Source organism: Rhipicephalus microplus, chromosome 2, assembly GCF_043290135.1.
Source record: "Rhipicephalus microplus isolate Deutch F79 chromosome 2, USDA_Rmic, whole genome shotgun sequence".
NCBI classification, from domain to species: domain Eukaryota; kingdom Metazoa; phylum Arthropoda; class Arachnida; order Ixodida; family Ixodidae; genus Rhipicephalus; species Rhipicephalus microplus.
The window spans coordinates 130073371-130091878 of record NC_134701.1 but is presented as its reverse complement, the minus strand read 5'-3'; the positions used below and the strand labels follow the sequence as shown (position 1 = coordinate 130091878).

The 18508-nt window shown below is 46.9% G+C and overlaps 1 non-coding gene across 1 annotated transcript; it reads right to left on the bottom strand.

The window, feature by feature from the left end:
* Positions 1 to 1757: 1757 nt before the first annotated feature.
* Positions 1758 to 1830, bottom strand: TRNAA-AGC (transfer RNA alanine (anticodon AGC)). The gene has a single exon. It is a non-coding gene; the product is annotated as a tRNA-Ala (tRNA).
* Positions 1831 to 18508: the final 16678 nt, after the last annotated feature.

Here is an 18508-nt window from a genome sequence, read left to right as displayed (position 1 = left end):
GCAAACATCACTGAGATTCTTCAAGTAGTTGTTGTGAATCCGCACCAGCCAAACACACCGGTACTTTTTGAAAAATCGCAATGTGTATTCTCAATTTTAGGTAATAACTTTCGGCGAAGAAACACCCCGAAGCTCTGTTCCCTCTTCGTGCTGGACTACTAAATCAACTTGCCTCACTAGCAGCTAATCATTGCTCATACTTGCATCCTGAGGCAAAACTAAGCGGGTGCAAGCACGAGGAGACAACACGGCAGCGGTAGGCGACGGAGTCGGTAGGTACCCGGACATGTCGGTGGCACAATTCGGAAGTGACAAAGGGGCGCTGCGTGACGCACGTGCACACTATGTGTACTTGCGATGGCAGCCGTCGGGGCTCAAGCTGGGAGGACAGACGCATGCCCTCGTCCGTCGCACGGGAGGCCCGGCGGGGGGGAAGCTAGAGGTAGTCTTTGAGGAGGTGGGGCAGTGGCTAAATGTACGTGACACTTGCTGACACTTTATTTTTTTTTCGTACGAGCCTTGAGACCAGACCACTTCAATCAAGTAATAATTATTTATCAGTTTGCTAAGTGAATGCTTAATAAATTGTTCACTTTTTATTGCCGCTTCAAAGAGGAGAATGGATTAGAAAAAAACTCTTATCGTACTGCCAAGAATGTTATCATTCAGTTGCATGCCACTTTTAACCACTGACAATTACTTCTTTCAAGACAGACAATTTTTGGGTCGGTTTTTTATTTCTTTCATTAGAAAAATGAATCCACTGTATTTGCCCCTCGATGTGGACAAATAGGGGCAAAGCGCTCAAGCAATGGCGCTGGTTACATATCTCTTGAAGTACAGGTATACGCCAGCGTATTTCGGATGTTTGATTATTGTTCAGAAGTGAGGAGCCAACGTCCGTGTGCATGACTGTGGAAGGATACAGGTCCCAGTTTTCACTGCAATTACCCTGCATCCACCGGGAGCCATAATTATACGAAAGACAAGCTGCCCCGTGAGCCTTATACGGGTGACGTGAAGCTAAATAGTCTGATTTCTAAAATCGCTAGAGCCAACGTAGCCGTATATAAGATGAGGTGAATAATTACCTTTTTCATGCGCAGAACTTTACTTTTGCCGGGAAACTGTTTTATTGAAAAAAATTCGGCATCCTTTGCAGAAAATGATTTTTTCGCAAAAAACAAAAAAGGCAATTTTAGTTCAAAAGATATGACGATGTAACCTGAAGTGACCACCATGCATAAAAGGTTGACTTGTAACTTCCGGTGCAAGTACAGCTCCTTATTTCACGGTATTTAGCGTTTAGCATAGCACGTATGCTCTCCTGCACTTTCAACTTAGTATGAGCAGCATATACTTAAATATATATAAATACATATCGGGTTTACGGTCTAACGCGCCTTGATGACGACGGCAGCCGGAAGAAAGCAGATGTAGCATATTACACTTTCAAGTCCAAACGAAGTAGTGTCATCCCTGTCGGATTGCCAAAAGCTTTAAAATATGCCACATTTAAAATTTGACACACGGGGCTCTCATGTTTCAAGAGAAAGAAATGAAAAGAAGGTGGTTACCTGGGGTGACCACCGTGCTGGAAAGAGTTTTAAGGAAATCCTTTGGTCCGGGTGTCTTAAGTGCTGTTGAAAATACAAATTCGTTTGATTGGCTCCGGTGACACATGCGCTATAATAAGGGAACACACCACGCATGTAGAAGTCAACGAAAAAAAAGTCCTGAAATAAAAAAAAAATATGTGGAGGTGCTGGGTATCGATCCCAGTACCTCTCGCATGCTAAGCGAGCGCTCTACCATCTGAGCTACACCCCCAGACAGCACTACAGGCATAGTAAGAGTGGTGTGAAACACGCACCGCGCGGCTTCTAGAAAGCCGCCCTTTTCTTCGACCCAGATTGAATCCGGTTGCGGCCCGCGCGACGTTTCGCAACCTGTAGCTGCGATGAATCTCTTCATTGAACAAGTTCCGCCGTCTCGTGAAACATCTTTCTCTTTCTGATGACGGACGCTGCGTGAATGTTGCTTGTGCTGATGTACATTTTTTTTAGTTCGCTATGGAGTAGATAGTCCGTCATCGACAATTGTCCTGAAGCTCGCGTGTCTGCGTGCCACTCGCATGCCGATGCCCACTACAAACAGTTCTAGTTTCTTCACACACTCGCGAACTGCCTCTAGGGCACCTGTTCTCTCTACTTGATCTTGGTCAGGCAAAAGGCCTCTCATTCGGTTCTCCGGTCACGTGAGCCGTGACACTCGTAAAATCATTCCTAAGCACGGAGGAAGGAAAGGTAAGGAGAGGCCCTGACGTCACTCGTTGTGAAGCCGCGATGAAGCCGGAAGACGGCAATATTGACTGGGCGAATTCTCGTCTCTTGTTTGAATATGAATGCGAAACAGAAGGCGCCACTCCCTCTGTCTCCAAAAGCACGTGGCCTGCGCGCCGCGTGCGCCGGTGCTATCCGAAACCAACGGAACGGATTTCAACACGCTGTCTTGCCGCGATACGGTTGACGAAATCTCTGCGAATGGCTGTTGTACTCTTGTACCGCCGGCGTTTACGATAAACACGGCAAGTTGCACGTTAAGCTTTTTTTTATTTGATGTGTTCTATGTGAAAATAAAGATGATATTTCGGATATTGCCGCGCCACGAACCAGGCACCGAAATTTGTACAGGTTCTTTCAGATCACTTTTTCTCCGCTTTGCGCTTCTCTTTAGGCTTTATGAAATTTCCGGCCAGGCTGTGGCTAGACACGATGATAAAAAAAATGTCTTCCCCGCAATAAACCCGGAGGTCCGTAATTATGCCAGTAAAGTCGGCGTCGGTGGAGCTTGTGTGCATGGCAGCCCATTGAGTTTGCGCCGGCCTCTTTGTTTTCGCCCCTCTTTTGTCCGATGCGCACTGGTTCCTACGGATATCCCAAAGGCCATGATTTCATTTGGACGAAAGCAGCGAAGACCATCCGAAAGTGCGTGGCAACACGTCTTCAGTGTGATTCACGCGCACTAGTAGCTACGGAGAACGGAGACCAGGACCGCGTTAGGGCGAAAGGTGGGAAAGTTAGCCGAAAGAATGCGTGAGAAAAGGTCAACATCACTTGGTCAACATCGTTCGAACGGCTTTGTCAGCTTCTGAATGCACAAGCACGCGCATCTAGTGCGGTGCACCTAGTTACCTTGTGCAGATGCGTGTGGAAATTTGAACGAGTTTTGCTAAAATACAGACTATATTGCGGAGAGTGAGACAATATTGCGAAGAGGGAGCACCTTAAGCGAAGCAGAACAGTAACTTTAATGCGCAGAAGCATGTGGTAACTGTACAGGAACATGAAAAGCAAGATTAGATTACAGTCTTAATAAGGGCCTGTGGACGGCAAATGCATCGTCCGTTGTCATAAGAAGCAACACCACATAACCGTCACTAACCTGCAAGGCATTCATTGAACGAATTTTTGAGCACACTCGTTATCATCTATGATGGCTTTTCAGCATAATTTTGACGGACGTTGCAAATTCGGAGTAGGTATACACGCGCTCGTTCCGTGGTTTCTAGTTCAGACACCTGGTTACAACCACTACCAGAGGAAAATCGCGTAGCTAACAATGCGGCACAAAGAATGGATGCTGTCGAACACCTGCAGTACGCCACGGTAAGGTGCGAGGCCCATGAAAACGCGCACAACGCCACTGGACCGCCTGAACGGTGCCGCACCGCACTACATAACAATAACAAAACGCCGCCATTGTGCTTAGTGAATATGGCCGCACTTGACGTATTTTGCGCCACATTTTTTACGCCCTGCGCCGGCTGGGCAGGCCCTCTCCTTACCTTTCCTTCCTCCGTGTTCCTGGCGAACTTGTACACTCCCAGTTGCGAGGTCCTACCCGCCGCACCGGTAGTGCGCACTCGAAGCCGAGGGAGGGCAGGAGCACCCTCTTTCACTTTTAAGGTCAACTAAGGCCCCAAAAGTTTCCGCTTCCACGCCCAGACTTAAACAGACCACAGACAATCTATCTGGTAATGGTACAGGTGGACACGTATTCATTTCCGTTTATTTCTTCAAAATTCATAGAAGGCAGAGACTCGGCCTGTGCGCGCTGTGGACATCCGAGGTACACACTTCAGCACATGCTCTGGCAGTGTCACGACTTCCGTGGTGACTCAGCGTCTCCCTAATAGACGGAGGAAGACTGGCTCCGGCACCTCACCAGCTCCGCCAAGGAAGAGCAGCTCAGGACTGTTCTGAGAGCCCGCGAAACCACCGAGAGTTTCAACCTCCTCCCCTCTTTCATTGTGGGAGCGGCTCACAAACGGTACCCCCTGACGGGGGCACTCTTCATCTGCTCTGGAACGAACAGTTATGCAGTTATGTGTATGTCTGGTGACGATGATAATGATAAGCATATATGTTAGTGCGAGTATGAGTAAACCAGACAATATTTCTGTATTCGAAGATCGGCGTGACGAATGTCATGTGAACTAGGGGCTGTGTTGACAAGGTTGCAATTTGAACTGATCTGCGAAGAAAATTACTTTTTTTTTGCGTGGAAGATGTATCATTTTGATTATAGTGCTCGTCCTACCTTAGGTTGGACGTTATTGTTAAGCCTAGTTAATTAAGATTGTGCACTCTGGGTAAAAGCTGTGTTTTTCATATACTGTAACAAAAATATGAAGGGTAGCCTTTCCTCGTTATCGTCATACAATCCAATTTTTTTTACATTGACTAGTCATGAGCCAGTCTGAACACAATTCATTAATAACACTAACCGGTTTTTTGAGCAAGTACACAATGGTCCTTTTGAATTCGTCCATAAATGATAGAGTAATTCACAAATATTCAAATTTAGTGTCTAAATTAGTATATATACATCATTATTATACACGCGAAATGACAAGGCCCCGATCACGAAACTCTGGGACGCAGCGGACGTGACCGGTACAATAGTTAATGCGATATGTTCAAAATTAACAAACTGAGAAAAACTAAACAAAAACTCACGCACCCAATCAATGATTTCTCCGTCTCTGATAATGTTTTTTTTTACTCTAGTTATTAGGTTGGTGTGACAAACGCAGTCAAATACTCTCGGATAATGAAACAAAAATTGCGTGCGTTTGGTTGTCTTCTCCAATGCCCAGTGTGAGATCGCGTAAGACCTCGGTTATCTGCATTGTGGTCGATAATTCCCTGGTTACAGGACAGGATGCATTCGTTTATAAAAGTGTTAAATATTTTAAAAATATATGTCCGAGTATTTTGATTGTAGAGGGCGTTAATGATTGGGCCTGAATTTAGATCAAAGAGATTTCTCTAATTTCCTAATCAGATTATTTTTAATCATTTGCCAGTCTCGAGGTAGTTGCCAGTCTTGGTAGTGGAAGAGATTTTCTGAAAACACCGCCGAAATACGTGCTGCAACACTGTGCGTACCTTTCCAGAAATCGTATATTGTCCCGGCCGCATGCTTTTTGAGTATCTTGGACAAGAAGAAGACTAAAAGCGCCAGCGTCTGTGATGATGATTGGTCTACAGGAGAAACAGAACGCGAAGAATCCTGAAATATACGAGTTTGTTGGCACTGTTTCGAGGACCAATTGAACCGAAGGAACGAGGACCAAATACAGGGAAGCACCCGTTCCGTTATTCATCTGCGTTGCTTGCCCTCGCTCAATTTGCGCTGAAAATTATTCCTCAGTTATGGAACTCAGGAAGACGTCCACTACAACGCTAGAGACCCCTACCGTTGACCCACTGTATGCGCGTGAGTGCGATGCTTTACAGTACGAGCGCCATGCGCACCATGCAGTTCGTGACAGCGTAGCGCTTCGATGCATGCACCCGAATCGTCAAAAAAAGTGACGTACTTTGTAATTGGCAAGGTACTGGGTATTTTGAAATAAACTTCACAGGGGAAGTAGTTACAATACAACTATTTTTTTTCAACTGAAGAAATTCAAGCGTTTCAAATTTACAGCAAGATGTGATCGACTGCAGGTAATTCATTACATGTATCGTACTATGTACAACTCTACGTGCGCAAGTGATGCATGAGGACTCCATAAGAAAAACACACACAAGGTGAGGAAAACATTCACAACGTTATATATGTACGTGTTATCACGCAACAAAGAACGGGGCAATAGTTCTTGCACTTACACACGAAGTTACCTTGCCGATACTGGAAGGCAAAACAAAATATTAACGTGATAGCGTTAAACAGCTTGTTCCGTAGAAATTCTGGTGTCGACGCCAGTGTCGCTTATTGTGAGCGAAAGATCAGCGCTGTCGGTGAGCGAAAAACCGATGATAATGCCTCTAAATGATTAATGATAATTTTCGGCCCGAGTGAGAATAGAACCCACGCCTTTTGCGTGGAACGCAGGAGTTTTAGCGTTATTATTTGAAATGTTGCTGCTGCAAAAAATAAAAAACGCTGCATGAATGTCATGTAGTGGAAAGCGTCTCCTATACGCGTGTATATTCTTGCGCGGCAGAAGTGTAGAATAGCTCCAGGCGTCAAAACATGGGAATTGGGCACTGATTGCGTGTTTTAATGGCCAATTCCTTACAAAGTGTTCATACTTTATCACCATCAGCAGCAAAAGCATGAACAAATTAACAGCTGCGTAGGTTTGCGTATTGTCTCACGAACATGTTGAGGGCTGTTCGCTGATTCACAAAAGGAATAATCAATGCGTTCCAGTAGCTACTCTTAGGTAGTTTGAAACAACCGATGCTACGTGTACACAAGTTTGTTTCCTTGCTGAACGCTGGAGGTATCCACCGATTATCGATACCAGGCAAGCAATTTTGAAGGCCACGCGTGAACCATTCACGCTGTCGCGTTCTACACTTCTAGGCGATGCTGAGGCGTCCTTTAGGTTTCAGGCAATCACTTTTGCGTTCTCGACAATGTAGAGAAAGATTGCATGGCGAGCTTCCCGTCGAACTACGTATTATGCTTCACTAGTCTCTGACTAACTGGGCAGACGCACCACTGCATTTCTTTTCTCGTTATATATATATATATATATATATATATATATATATATATATATATATATATATATATATATATATATATATATATATATATATATATATATATATATATATATATATATATATATATATATATATATATATATATGCATTTATTCATATTTTAAGCAATGTTATATTCTTTTATATTCATATTAGAGAAAGTTTATACCAGAATGATCACAATTCAAGAGGCGTTTACTTAGTTTGATTTGCAAAATATAATTTTGTTAGCCAAATAAATGCACAAAATACTTAAGACACGATGAACGTATCTAAAAAGCCACGCTAAAGCAAATTGAAAAAGAACACTACCATAGGCTAAACACACATTTTTCGGGCCATTTTCGCTCAATAATATAGTTTGTCTGATGCCTTTAGCACATCACATTGGAGCGGTGGTTTAGCACAACACATGGCAATGAATAGATTGGACACCTCACGTTGAGTCTAGCTCTGAGTGTGAGGCAAGTTGCAGCGAAAGGCTGCGGCAAACTCTGGGAGCTCCTTTACGGGTTCGTTGCACCGTCGCCTAGGATCACCGTACAACGGATCCACATAGCGATCACTAGAGCAGAGCGCGTAGCACGATGCGACGAAAAAAAGTCTATGCTGAGCAAGGCTCGACAACCTTGCATACGCACTGCTCAAGTCCTGCACGACGGCCAGCCTGTATGCGGACAGGACAGCCAGAAGTGCCTTGATGTCCACGTGGTACGGTGGCCAGTCTGACAGTACAGTGTAGTTCGAAAGTCGTACATGTCCCACGCGGCTTCTACTACGGCTTTCGTTGTACATCAGCTCATGGAGCAGGCCTCTGAGCACTTCGTCCGCAATCAGGCGGCCTGCGCCACCGTAGTTGACGGCTAGTGGAAGGTCTGAGTGGTACAGAGGAAACACAAAGTATTCCTGGGCAATTGTTAGTGTGCCATGGAAGCTCCATCATTGGCTCTGTAAGGAGTAAGTAACGTTAATAATGTCTTGCTCTTGTAGCCTCCATCGTCCGGCCATTAGATTTAACCAGTCGATGAAAAAACGAGCTCTTTGTGTGGTTCTGGAAGCACCACAGCCAGAAAGCTGTCGCCGTTCCACTGGATGTCGGTGCTGTGGGCACAGAGCTGAACGAATACCTTACTTCGACGTGCCACAGCACCGTTAAGGACACATCTCACGTCTCGAATGAAAGAATCATATTCCAGATGTGAAGGAAACAGACACAGCCTTCCGGTACCTGCTGCATTCTCAATCTCGACAAGACAGCGTCGCGCATGAGCCAATCGAGGTAGACCTGCGATATCCAGTGGGACGTCCGCGATTTCTCTGTGGGCCATCCAGCCAAGCTCGTGGGCGACGCGAAGACCCAGGCTCAGTGTGAGCGCCTGTTGTGGCTCGACACCGAGTCCCAAAATGTAGACAACAGAGCGCAAGAGACCCACGTTTTCACTGTCATGACGTCGTAGGGTGAAAAGCGTCGTGCCCACATTAGGTACTCGTTGAAGAGCAGGACCAGACGACCAGTTGGAATGGGGAGAATCACTGTCTCGGCAAGGACACGGATTGACATTCGTACTATGCTCGGCTTAGGCGCTGTTATGGCTAGCGCTAGCGTGCCCAGTGCGAGTTTGTTCATCGCCTCGATGGTGGATATGATATAGGCAGAGCGTGGCGCTGAAACGTCGAAGAGGCGCAGCATTCTTCGAACGTACTTTTGGTAGCGGAGCGATCGCGTCGACCTCGTTCGATGGCCGAGGAATAGCCGCATCGTAGCGATCCATGAACGAAAAGCGGCGCTAGGAACAATTTTCGGCACCGGCTCAGAGCTCCCCACGCGAAACGGAGACAGTCTGACGTTGACTTGGAACCACAAGTAAATGTTCCAGTTTCCAGAGAGGTTGAGAAGAATTGCCAGTGAGTCCCAAGGGGATTTTGCTGGCCATTGAAGATGGTGTTCCGTCATAAACCTCTTCAGATCTTGCAGGCTGTTCTCTGACAATTCCATGCAGGACTTTACCAGGGCGGCTACCTTCTTTTCGACGCTCGCCATGGACGAAAAGTTTCGGGCCTGCTTCCGGCCATTGTGGAAAGCCCGCTCGACCGCATCGAGCGCACGCTTGTACATCGAGTCTTCAGCCGCGTCAACGACAGAGATCAGATGATGTTGGTGCTTCCAACCATCGCAGACAAACCCGTAAAAGGTCTTACAAGGGTCTTGGGACTTGTTAATGTAGTTTATAATGACAGCCATGTATTGCTGGCATGCCATTTCATCGCAGCCAGAGAAGAGTGGTAGGTCTGCGTGGTCCGCGTAGACCTTCCTTTTGCTGGCGTAGAGAATGTCACGGTACTTAATACGGATCCAGATAGTCGAGCTAAGGTAAACCACAAGAGTGACGCTATAGAGGACTGGCGTGGCGGAAAGGATAGTCTGCAATCTTTCGTTCAAGTACCAGTTCCCTCGACGAAGCTCAACTTTGGCGCCGTTGCGTTCCTGCGAACGTGAAGGCAAACGCAGAGGAATTACTTTATACAGCGGCTTAAACGAGTAGAGTAATTTAGTGCGTCATGATTGTTTGTGAATGTTTTTCGCCGTTGTTTTACTGTTATAGTACTAGCCGCATCAGTCATCCAGTACATACTGTCGATTGAGGATATGTGAGCAAACAAACAAATAATCTTGCGGGCCTCTTCTAAAGAGATTTTCACCCTTTAATAAAACCTGACGCAACCGAGCTTCACTGGCTTCTTCTTCAGGAATGAGACAGCCTGGGATGTGCACGGCTTAAATGCGATTGCTTGTGAGCGCGAGGTTTGCCGTGACTCGTCACAAGCCCTGAAAGTAGAGAGAGGACAATGTCTCTGTAGGGTGCTTAGTGTTTCCCGCTGTCAGCTGAATGAGCTAGGATTCGAGGAGGTGCCGCCGGGCGAAGGTTCCTTTCATTTTTCAGGATCACCGCATCGTTGAGACTTATATGGAGGTCAAACCACACGCAGTGTTCTGCCAATGCGCTACATTCACTATTCAATTGATGGGGGTCATTCTGGTGCTGCCGCATTCTTTTATGAGTGTTCTTGGTTTACCTAATGTATAGAAGCGGGGAAGTTGGTGGGCGTCATATGGTACTTGACGCCCTGAGCTTTTTTACGGAGGTGCGTGAACTTCAGGCCGAAGGATGAAAATACTGATGGTGTGTTAATTGGTTGTGGGTGTACACCACCACCAGCAGTTTCACCTCTCAGCCGAAAAATTACTCACCTGTGGTAAAAGCTAAGGGCGTCGTGTACGGCATGCGTGTTCGACAACCATGTGCTGGAGAACGCGCGAGAGAGATGGGAGACGCCCATGTCGTCTGCTACGGCGCTCATTGGCGGCGGATACCAGGAACGTCATTTCCGCGTTTTTTTTTTTCAGTTTTTTGCGGTCGCCACTACAGCAGCGAAGGCCGCCGTGGACTCGCCGGTATCACTGAGAGCAGCTGTGTGTGTGGTGTGTTTCGTGAATCAGATTGCTTTTGGGTTTTTTCCGAACTACCTAAACCTTATGTAAAGAGCATCGGGCAAACTACGTCTGGGGTGTACTGAAGGCAACTGTTTAAATAAGATTGCCTTTGGGATCTTTCCGGACTACTGACACCGTAAATAAACAGTCTCGGGCGATTTGCGTAGACGGACTGCCCACAAGACGTATTTGTTTGCCGCAGCGTCGCTAACATCAGGGCTCACTTTTCCCGTAGATCCCGCAGCATCTTTGTCAAGGCCCTTAAACGCACGTCAAGTTTTCATCCGGTGGGCTTATTACGCTGTTGCAGGTACGGCCGTACGTCACCGTTCATGTATTGACCAATTTCGAGGCTACCGACGGTGTTGCCTACATCATCGATGCATATATATCGTTAGTCATTGTCAGTTTAAACCATCATGTGCTCATAATACGCCCCAGACAGCTTTTTACCTGCAGTGAAGCTGTATCACTGTGATGGTACTGATCAGCTTAATACAATGGCGAAAAAAAGAGATACATCGCAGGCAGATGGTGCAAAAGGAAACTGAATGATGGTTAAGGGTGGCTTTAGTTTTCAATACATTTTTGCAACAGTATGTTCGTTTATGACGGATGTTCTGGTTGTAATACTTCCAAGGCACGAGGGCGCCGCCGGAGGGAGTACAAAATTCAACGCACACAAATAAAGAGAGCATTAGTAGTTTCTAATTTTACAGTGTTACGTATATGGTTGCGTGCTTGAGAGAGGATAAGGTGTTTTATTATAAGTGAGGAAGAACTAATGGACAGAGAAAATAAAAATTCTGTGAATAATGTCATCAGGTTCCTCCTGTCTAAGCAATATCTTTCATTTTTCATGGCACCCAACCATTTTATTACTTCTACGCTTCCACATTAAGCTTTCGCTGAGAGCCACTCTTGCTGCCTTCATGTGGATGGATCCATACATACAACATACATATTAACAATAGGCTCTCAGCAGTTCTTCTGAAATCTGGGACCTGTTAATGTGATATTTTGGCTGTATCGCTCTTTCAGAACGGTTCTAATAAACTTGACATATATTGACTTGAACACGCTGTGCTCAAGTGTAAACAGTGTTTTCATAAACAGATTGAAGAATGTTCACCTGCATTAGCGAACTTAACTGGGCCGGTAGGTATGTACAATACAAAATGTTAGGTTTAGACAAATCGTGCCGATCTGTTTAAAACTCGCAAGTAAAAGAAAGCACTGGAAACTGCTCAAAACATGAACGGCAGCGTACGGCCGTTAGATGCGGCTGTTCGAATGGGGATTCAACCTACAACTCTGGGTGGTTGAAACTTAGGCACGAGCTAAACACGCGTGGCGAAAAACGAGCTCCCCACGCAATAGAACCCAGCGGCCGCGGCCGTACGTCTCGCTCCAACGCGTAAATCTTGTCCGTCTACTACTCGTCGTAATGCCACGAGTGTGCAGATGCCGCCTGTCCACGCAGGACACTGTTTACTTATGGCTTCAGTAGTTCGGAAACAACCCCAAAGGCAGTCGGATCACTGACACAACGCAGCACCGCGATCACCCGCTCTTCACTCCGCGAGTGCGGCGACGGCGGCGAGAACAGACGAGGGCGTCAAGCATTGCACGGAAATGACGTTTGCAGCGGTGGTCGCCAATGAGCGCCGTAGCAGACGACATAGGCGTCTCCTTTCTCTCTCGTGCGTTCTCCATCATACGGTTGTTAAACACGCGTACCAGATTGCCTACATTGACTGTCCTGCTTCATACATTAGTGAAATCAAGAGCTTCCATAAAGGAATGTGGCAGCACCAGAGTGACTTCCGTCAATTGCACGATGAACGGAGTGCAGTGGAAGAACACTGCGAGCGGTTTGACAACCATTTCAGTCCCCGCAACGCGGTGATCCTGGAAACAGAATGGACCCTTCGGCGGTGGCTCCTCCTAGAATTCCGGCACATTCAGCTGACAGCGCGAAATATTAAGCGCTTCACGAAGGCATTGCCATCTCTCTACTGCCAGGAATTGCGACGAGCGACGGTAAACCTCGCACGCACGGCAATCGATCGTATATAGGCGCTGCACATCTCGGGCTTTCTCACTTTTGAAGAAGCCGGCCAGGCTTCAAAACGCCGGGTTAAAGGGGCCCTGAAACCCTTCTCTGTGGAACCTCGGAACTCGCTCACTAATTGAACACCACAAAAATTTTAAATATCCGTCCAGCACGAGCGGAGTTACCAAGATTTGTCACACGTTACAAACACAGTCTCTCTTCTCTCGCCCCGACAAAAGTGCTGAAGCTGAGCAGGGAGGGATGAGAGGGGCTAACAAATAAAGTCACTTGCGCCTCGTGACTTTGAGCATTTGTTTTCTTTTTTTTTTCTTCGAATACGCGGCTTTCTTAGTGCTATCGCGCCCGCACGCGTAGGCAAGTGACGGCCTTTCGCGGTGACTTCTGTAACAACCGAGCGCGCCATGTTCTAATCAGCCAATTGTTGATATATGGGGTTACTGGGCTTATTTTCGGTGATCTGTAGATATAAGAGCTATTTTCAGCTGACTTTGATAATTTATTGTGAATTTCAGGACGCGTGCTGCGCTATAAGATTTGGCTTGCGTGTTGTCTGGACCCTCTATTACCAATCGGCAGCGTTTTCTGACCACGCTCAAAAAGTGTTACAGGGCCCTATCAAAACAAACGTTGGTTGAAGCTTTCCCTTCTCCGATTCTAAAATTGCAGTATCTTCCAAAAAAGCTTATTCGCATGTTTTAATTCGTGAATTATATGAAATCCCGTTAATTAGCTTCTCACGGTACCGGAAGAAATCTCTGAATTAACCAATTCCGAATAATCAAATACATTAGGCAACCAAGAAATGATTGTGTATTACCTGCAGACTTTCATTTTATTGCTGAATGCGGAAATTCGGTACTTAGTTTGCATAGGAGCACCGCAACGGTTTTGGTCATCCTGAAACTAATTTCGCAATGCTACCTCTCATTGCGCAAGGCCCCCATGTCTTAGTTGGAAACATCCTCTGCACCACTACCTCATTACGTATCGCCACCACCACTTCCACCATGCCCATGGAAAAATATCTTTGCTTTTTTAATTATTTCATCGGTAAGCGAAAAAAATTTTACCGCAGCGGTTTAACCGCTCCATTACAGCTGCTTTGAAGGAAAGAGCGCAATTGTGGATGGCAACCACAATTGCGCAGCAGTAGCAGTAGCGCCCAACGACATGCAGAGGTTTAACCACTCCATTACAGCTGCTTTGAAGGAAAGAGCGCAATTGTGGATGGCAACCACGACTTTTGGAGTGCCTGCAACCAACGAGGGGCCGCATTCGGTGGTAAACAAGCAAGCATGTAGCACTCTGGCCTTACTGTTACCATGTGGTTCGCAATGCTGACCCTGGCAATGCGGACTGCGCCACCTCGTCTCGGAGGCTTGCGAACGTCGTTTCGGCTCTTGGCAGCGCACATTCGCGGCGCATCGCGCTGGGTGCACTACCAGAATCATCCGAATTCAATGGGTTGGCGCCAAAAGTGCTGAAAAATCAGGGGACCGTAAAGCTTCGCATATGGGCGTTGAATGCGATAGCGACATCTTGTTCCTAGTGCGTATTTCAAACACTTAGCGCATGAAACCATTTCGAACTTGCTATGCACCCACAATACTTGGCCTTACGGAAATAGGCGCAGTATAGCGTGTGTGCCTGTTGTAGTGGCGTACCAGCTTTCAACCGCGGAGCCATCATGGTAATCACATGTTATTTTTCTCTAAACTGTGCTCTAACGTTAATTTCTCGAAAACAATACCACCTTATTCGCGTGACATTTCTTGGGTCGCTCATTATTGGACATTGTGCCACCAGTTTGTTATTCGTCATGAACTCTGTTACAAGCCCCTTTCGAAAAGCTTGTCTAATCCGCCTGTCGTAAGCTGGCTTACAATGTTGAAATCGTGGCCTCCGAACGCCTTCTCTGCTCTTTCATCAGTTAACCACAGAATAAGAAATATTAGCTGCAATGGCTATCCTACCCTTTTTGAGGCGTAGAGGGGCCCTACCGATATGGTGGAACACTATTCGCATAACCTGGTCTACATAACCTTAGTGCCACCTTGCCACATTCATTCCAGAGCAAGTAAAGAATCGTCATCCAGTAATATCACATAGGCAGTGACGATATCATATTTTCGGACGCAGGCACAGTGGTCAATGCCCAGTAACACGGAATTATAGGCCAGACAGCAGACAGCAGCAAGTGATACTCTCGGCCGCATGCTGAAGTCCTTTCAGTGGGTGCTGCTAGTAAACTTCGGTCACAAGGTGTGACGTCTCTGTTCTCTGGGCGAGATCGGCTTGCAAAGGTTGGTTTGTAAGTGAGGGTTTTGTGCCCCAAAGCGAATCGTGGGCTGAAAGCGATGCCCTAGCGGACTGCGGATAATTCTACAAGGTGCATTGAAATCGCACAGAACATGAGGCTCTAGCATTACGCCTCCATCGAAATGCGTTCTCCACTCCAGGATAGCATGCAGCCAATCCACCGTAAGTACTGTGCTCTCGCCGCGGGCACCTGTGTGCACGGTCCCTCGTCGAATCATTACCAGCATCATAATCCGCTGTGGCGGCAACAGCAGCAGTAGCAGTAGCGCCCAACGACATGCACTGCAGGGCAAAGGCAACCCAGTCCTGTGCTTGCTGCTGCCTCGTCATCTTAGCAAACTATTTCACCTCATCTGTCCATCTATTTTTCTTTCTCGCCCTCACGCCCCTGCCTTCTATTGGCATCCAGTCTTTTGCTCTTAATGTCCGACGGTTATATGCCTACGTGCTACACGCCCACGGCTAGGATATTTTTTTCTCGATTAAAGACATCTTCAACTCCCGTTTGTTCCCCCACACACCTACACTCTCTTCATATCCTTTGGGTTACACCGGTGACTTTCCTGACGCATTACCTCTGCGTTGACCTCAATTTAAGTTCAACCCTCATTGTAAGCTGTCATATTTCTAACTGTTCGACGAGTTGGACTGTTAGCCGAGATGTTATTCCATTATCAAAAATTTACCCAGACTGTGTTGTCCTCCTCTCCCTTCGCATACACTTTTGGCACAGTTTTTTTTAAAATACATATTTTTCCTCCGTGCGTAAGTACCTGTAACATGCTTGTCCCTTCAGGGATAACTACAATTATAGTTTGCGAATGCCTGCCGAATGCACTCCATCCCATTTTTACTTCGCTCTCACAATTTAGTTCTGCGGTCACCTGTCCAAGGTAGACGTATTCGTTTACCACATTTAGGGCCTCGCCACCTATAGCAAAGCGCTGTTTTCTTCCCTGACTGTTGAACATTACTTTAGTTTTTTGCATATCAATTTTCAGCCTACCGTTTTCCTTTGTGATGATGATGATGAGTGTGGTATAAGGCGTCGCTACCGACTACAGCGCTGTGCGGTGGCACGCGCTCGGTGGCCGCCACGGGGGAGAAGGAAGAAGATGAAATAAACAAGATGTCTCCGTTTATGCTGTGCTATTCATTATGCACGATGTAACATATTTTGGCGACGAGGATTCACCAGCCCATGTGCTACCGGCCTGAACCTCATCTGTGCCCTCGTTTATTGCCTACCATCTTCTACGATGAGTATTTCGGGGCTACAGCCGCCACCTCCGTTCCTGTCGTCACCTGGACACCCGGACATTCCATGGGAGCAATGGATCCAGGCTTTCAAGAATTACATGGTTGCTTCGGGCGCCTTCGACCTACCTGCCATTCGTCGGAAGGCGATCCTGCTCAACTGCTTGGGCTTGGAAGGACAACGTATCTTCCAGACTCTGACGACTACTGACGACCCGTGCCTCGTGCCTGCGAGCGCTGCGGCAGGTACACTAACGTCCCCTAGTACTGATGTGTTCGACCGCGCCATCGCGACGCTGGAAGGTCACTTCAAAACCACGTTGAACGTCACTGCAGCGCGTCACCGTTTCCGTCAACGTACGCAGGCCCCAGGTGAGACTGCGGCTGATTACGTCACCGCGCTGAGAAGTCTTGTAGGAGCATGCAATTTCGGTGATCTAACGGACGACATGATACGCGACCAGCTCATAGAGAAAACCACAAGTGGATACTTACGTGAACGCCTTCTGCTGGAAGAGTCTCTCACGCTTTCTAAGGCTCTTACCATTGCCAAACAGCATGATCAAGCGACTAATGAAGCAAGAGAACTTGCACAAAATGACTTGCAAGTTCATCGTGTAAAAGATACTTCAAATCACAGAGAACGGCATTGTAGCACATGTACTTGCTATAACATGCACGGTCAAAGTCGCATATCTCCGAAAGAGCAAGTATGTTATCGTTGTGGTTCTACGGCACACCTTGCAAATAGCTCTCTGTGCAAGGCCAAAGCACATAGGTGTCGACAATGTGAGAAAATTGGCCATCTTGAAAAGGTGTGCAAGTCATTGCGGAAGTTTGAGAAGAATGTTCAGCATGTAGCGGAAGGTAACGATACAGCTGATCCAGACGACCATTTAAGTGTTTGTCAGACCTGGAGCCGTAAGAAGGGAATTTACGCAGCGTTGGAAATAGAAGGAATTTCTGTACCATTTTTGATCGATACAGGATCATCGGTTTCGATCCTGGCCGAAGAACTTTACCAACGCTATTTTTCTAAAGCGTATCCACTGAAGTCTACATCCGTCCAGCTTCTCGATTATTCAAAGGCAGCAATTCCTATACAAGGATGCTTCATTGCTACTGCCTCATTTCACGGCCGATGCACTTCTGTTCTACTATACGTTGTGCCTGGGGGAACGACCATTCTGGGATTAGACGGCATCGCTGCTCTGGATATGAAGATCCAAGGGTCACCGCTCAGGTGTCTTCTAATGACGCAAGAAACTCCGGTGCTACCTCCAGAATTACGTTCTGAGTTTGAGCACCTATTTGCAAAAGAGCTGGGAACTGTGAGAGGTTTCACTCACAAGGTCAGAGTTCGCGCGTCTGTACAACCGGTGGCCAGCAAACTGAGACGACTGCCACTTGTCATTCGCGAGCAAGTCTCGGCAGAAGTTCAGAAATTAGAAGCTCAGGGCATCATTGAGCGTGTCGACTCTTCTGAGTGGGTCTCCCCTATTGTCGTAGCCAGAAAAAAAGACGGCTCGATTCGCATGTGTGTTGACTTACGGGAGCCAAACAAAGCTGTGGTAGTAGACAGTTTTCCTTTGCCACAAACTGAGGAGCTCCTGAACAGCCTGGCTGGGGCACAGCGTTTCTCGAAGCTAGACTTAGCTTCTGCATATCACCAGTTACCGCTCAGTTTAGAGAGCCGTGACCTTACCACGTTCATCACTCACGATGGACTATTTCGCTTCAAGAGGGTTTGCTTCGGACTGGCGTCGGCGCCATCAGCGTTCCAGAAAATGATGCACATGATCTTGAAAGGGTGCAAATGTGTCCTATTTTACATTGATGACATCATCGTGTATGGGCGATCCCGAGAGGACCATTTGGGAAACTTGCGCGCTGTATTGCAACGTCTTTCTGATGCTGGCCTCCGGCTCAACAACAAGTGTGTCTTTGACGTGGCAGAGTTGACTTTTCTAGGTCACGTTGTGAGCGCCAAAGGATTATTTCCGTTGATGTCATCCATTGAGGCGATAACAAAGGCACCATCACCTACAAATATTAACGAACTCCGCTCGCTACTGGGGCTTGCAGGCTTCTATTCCAAGTTCATTCCTCATTTTTCGGATGTTGTCGAGCCAATGCGCGCCTTGCTACGAGGACAAGCCTCTTTCGTTTGGAGTGCGGCAGCACAGAGCAGTTTGGAGCGCCTGAAATCTCTGCTCACATCTTGCGAAGTGCTTCATCTTTTCGATCCTCACTTGCCTGTGTTCGTTACAACTGATGCTTCAGGATATGGATTAG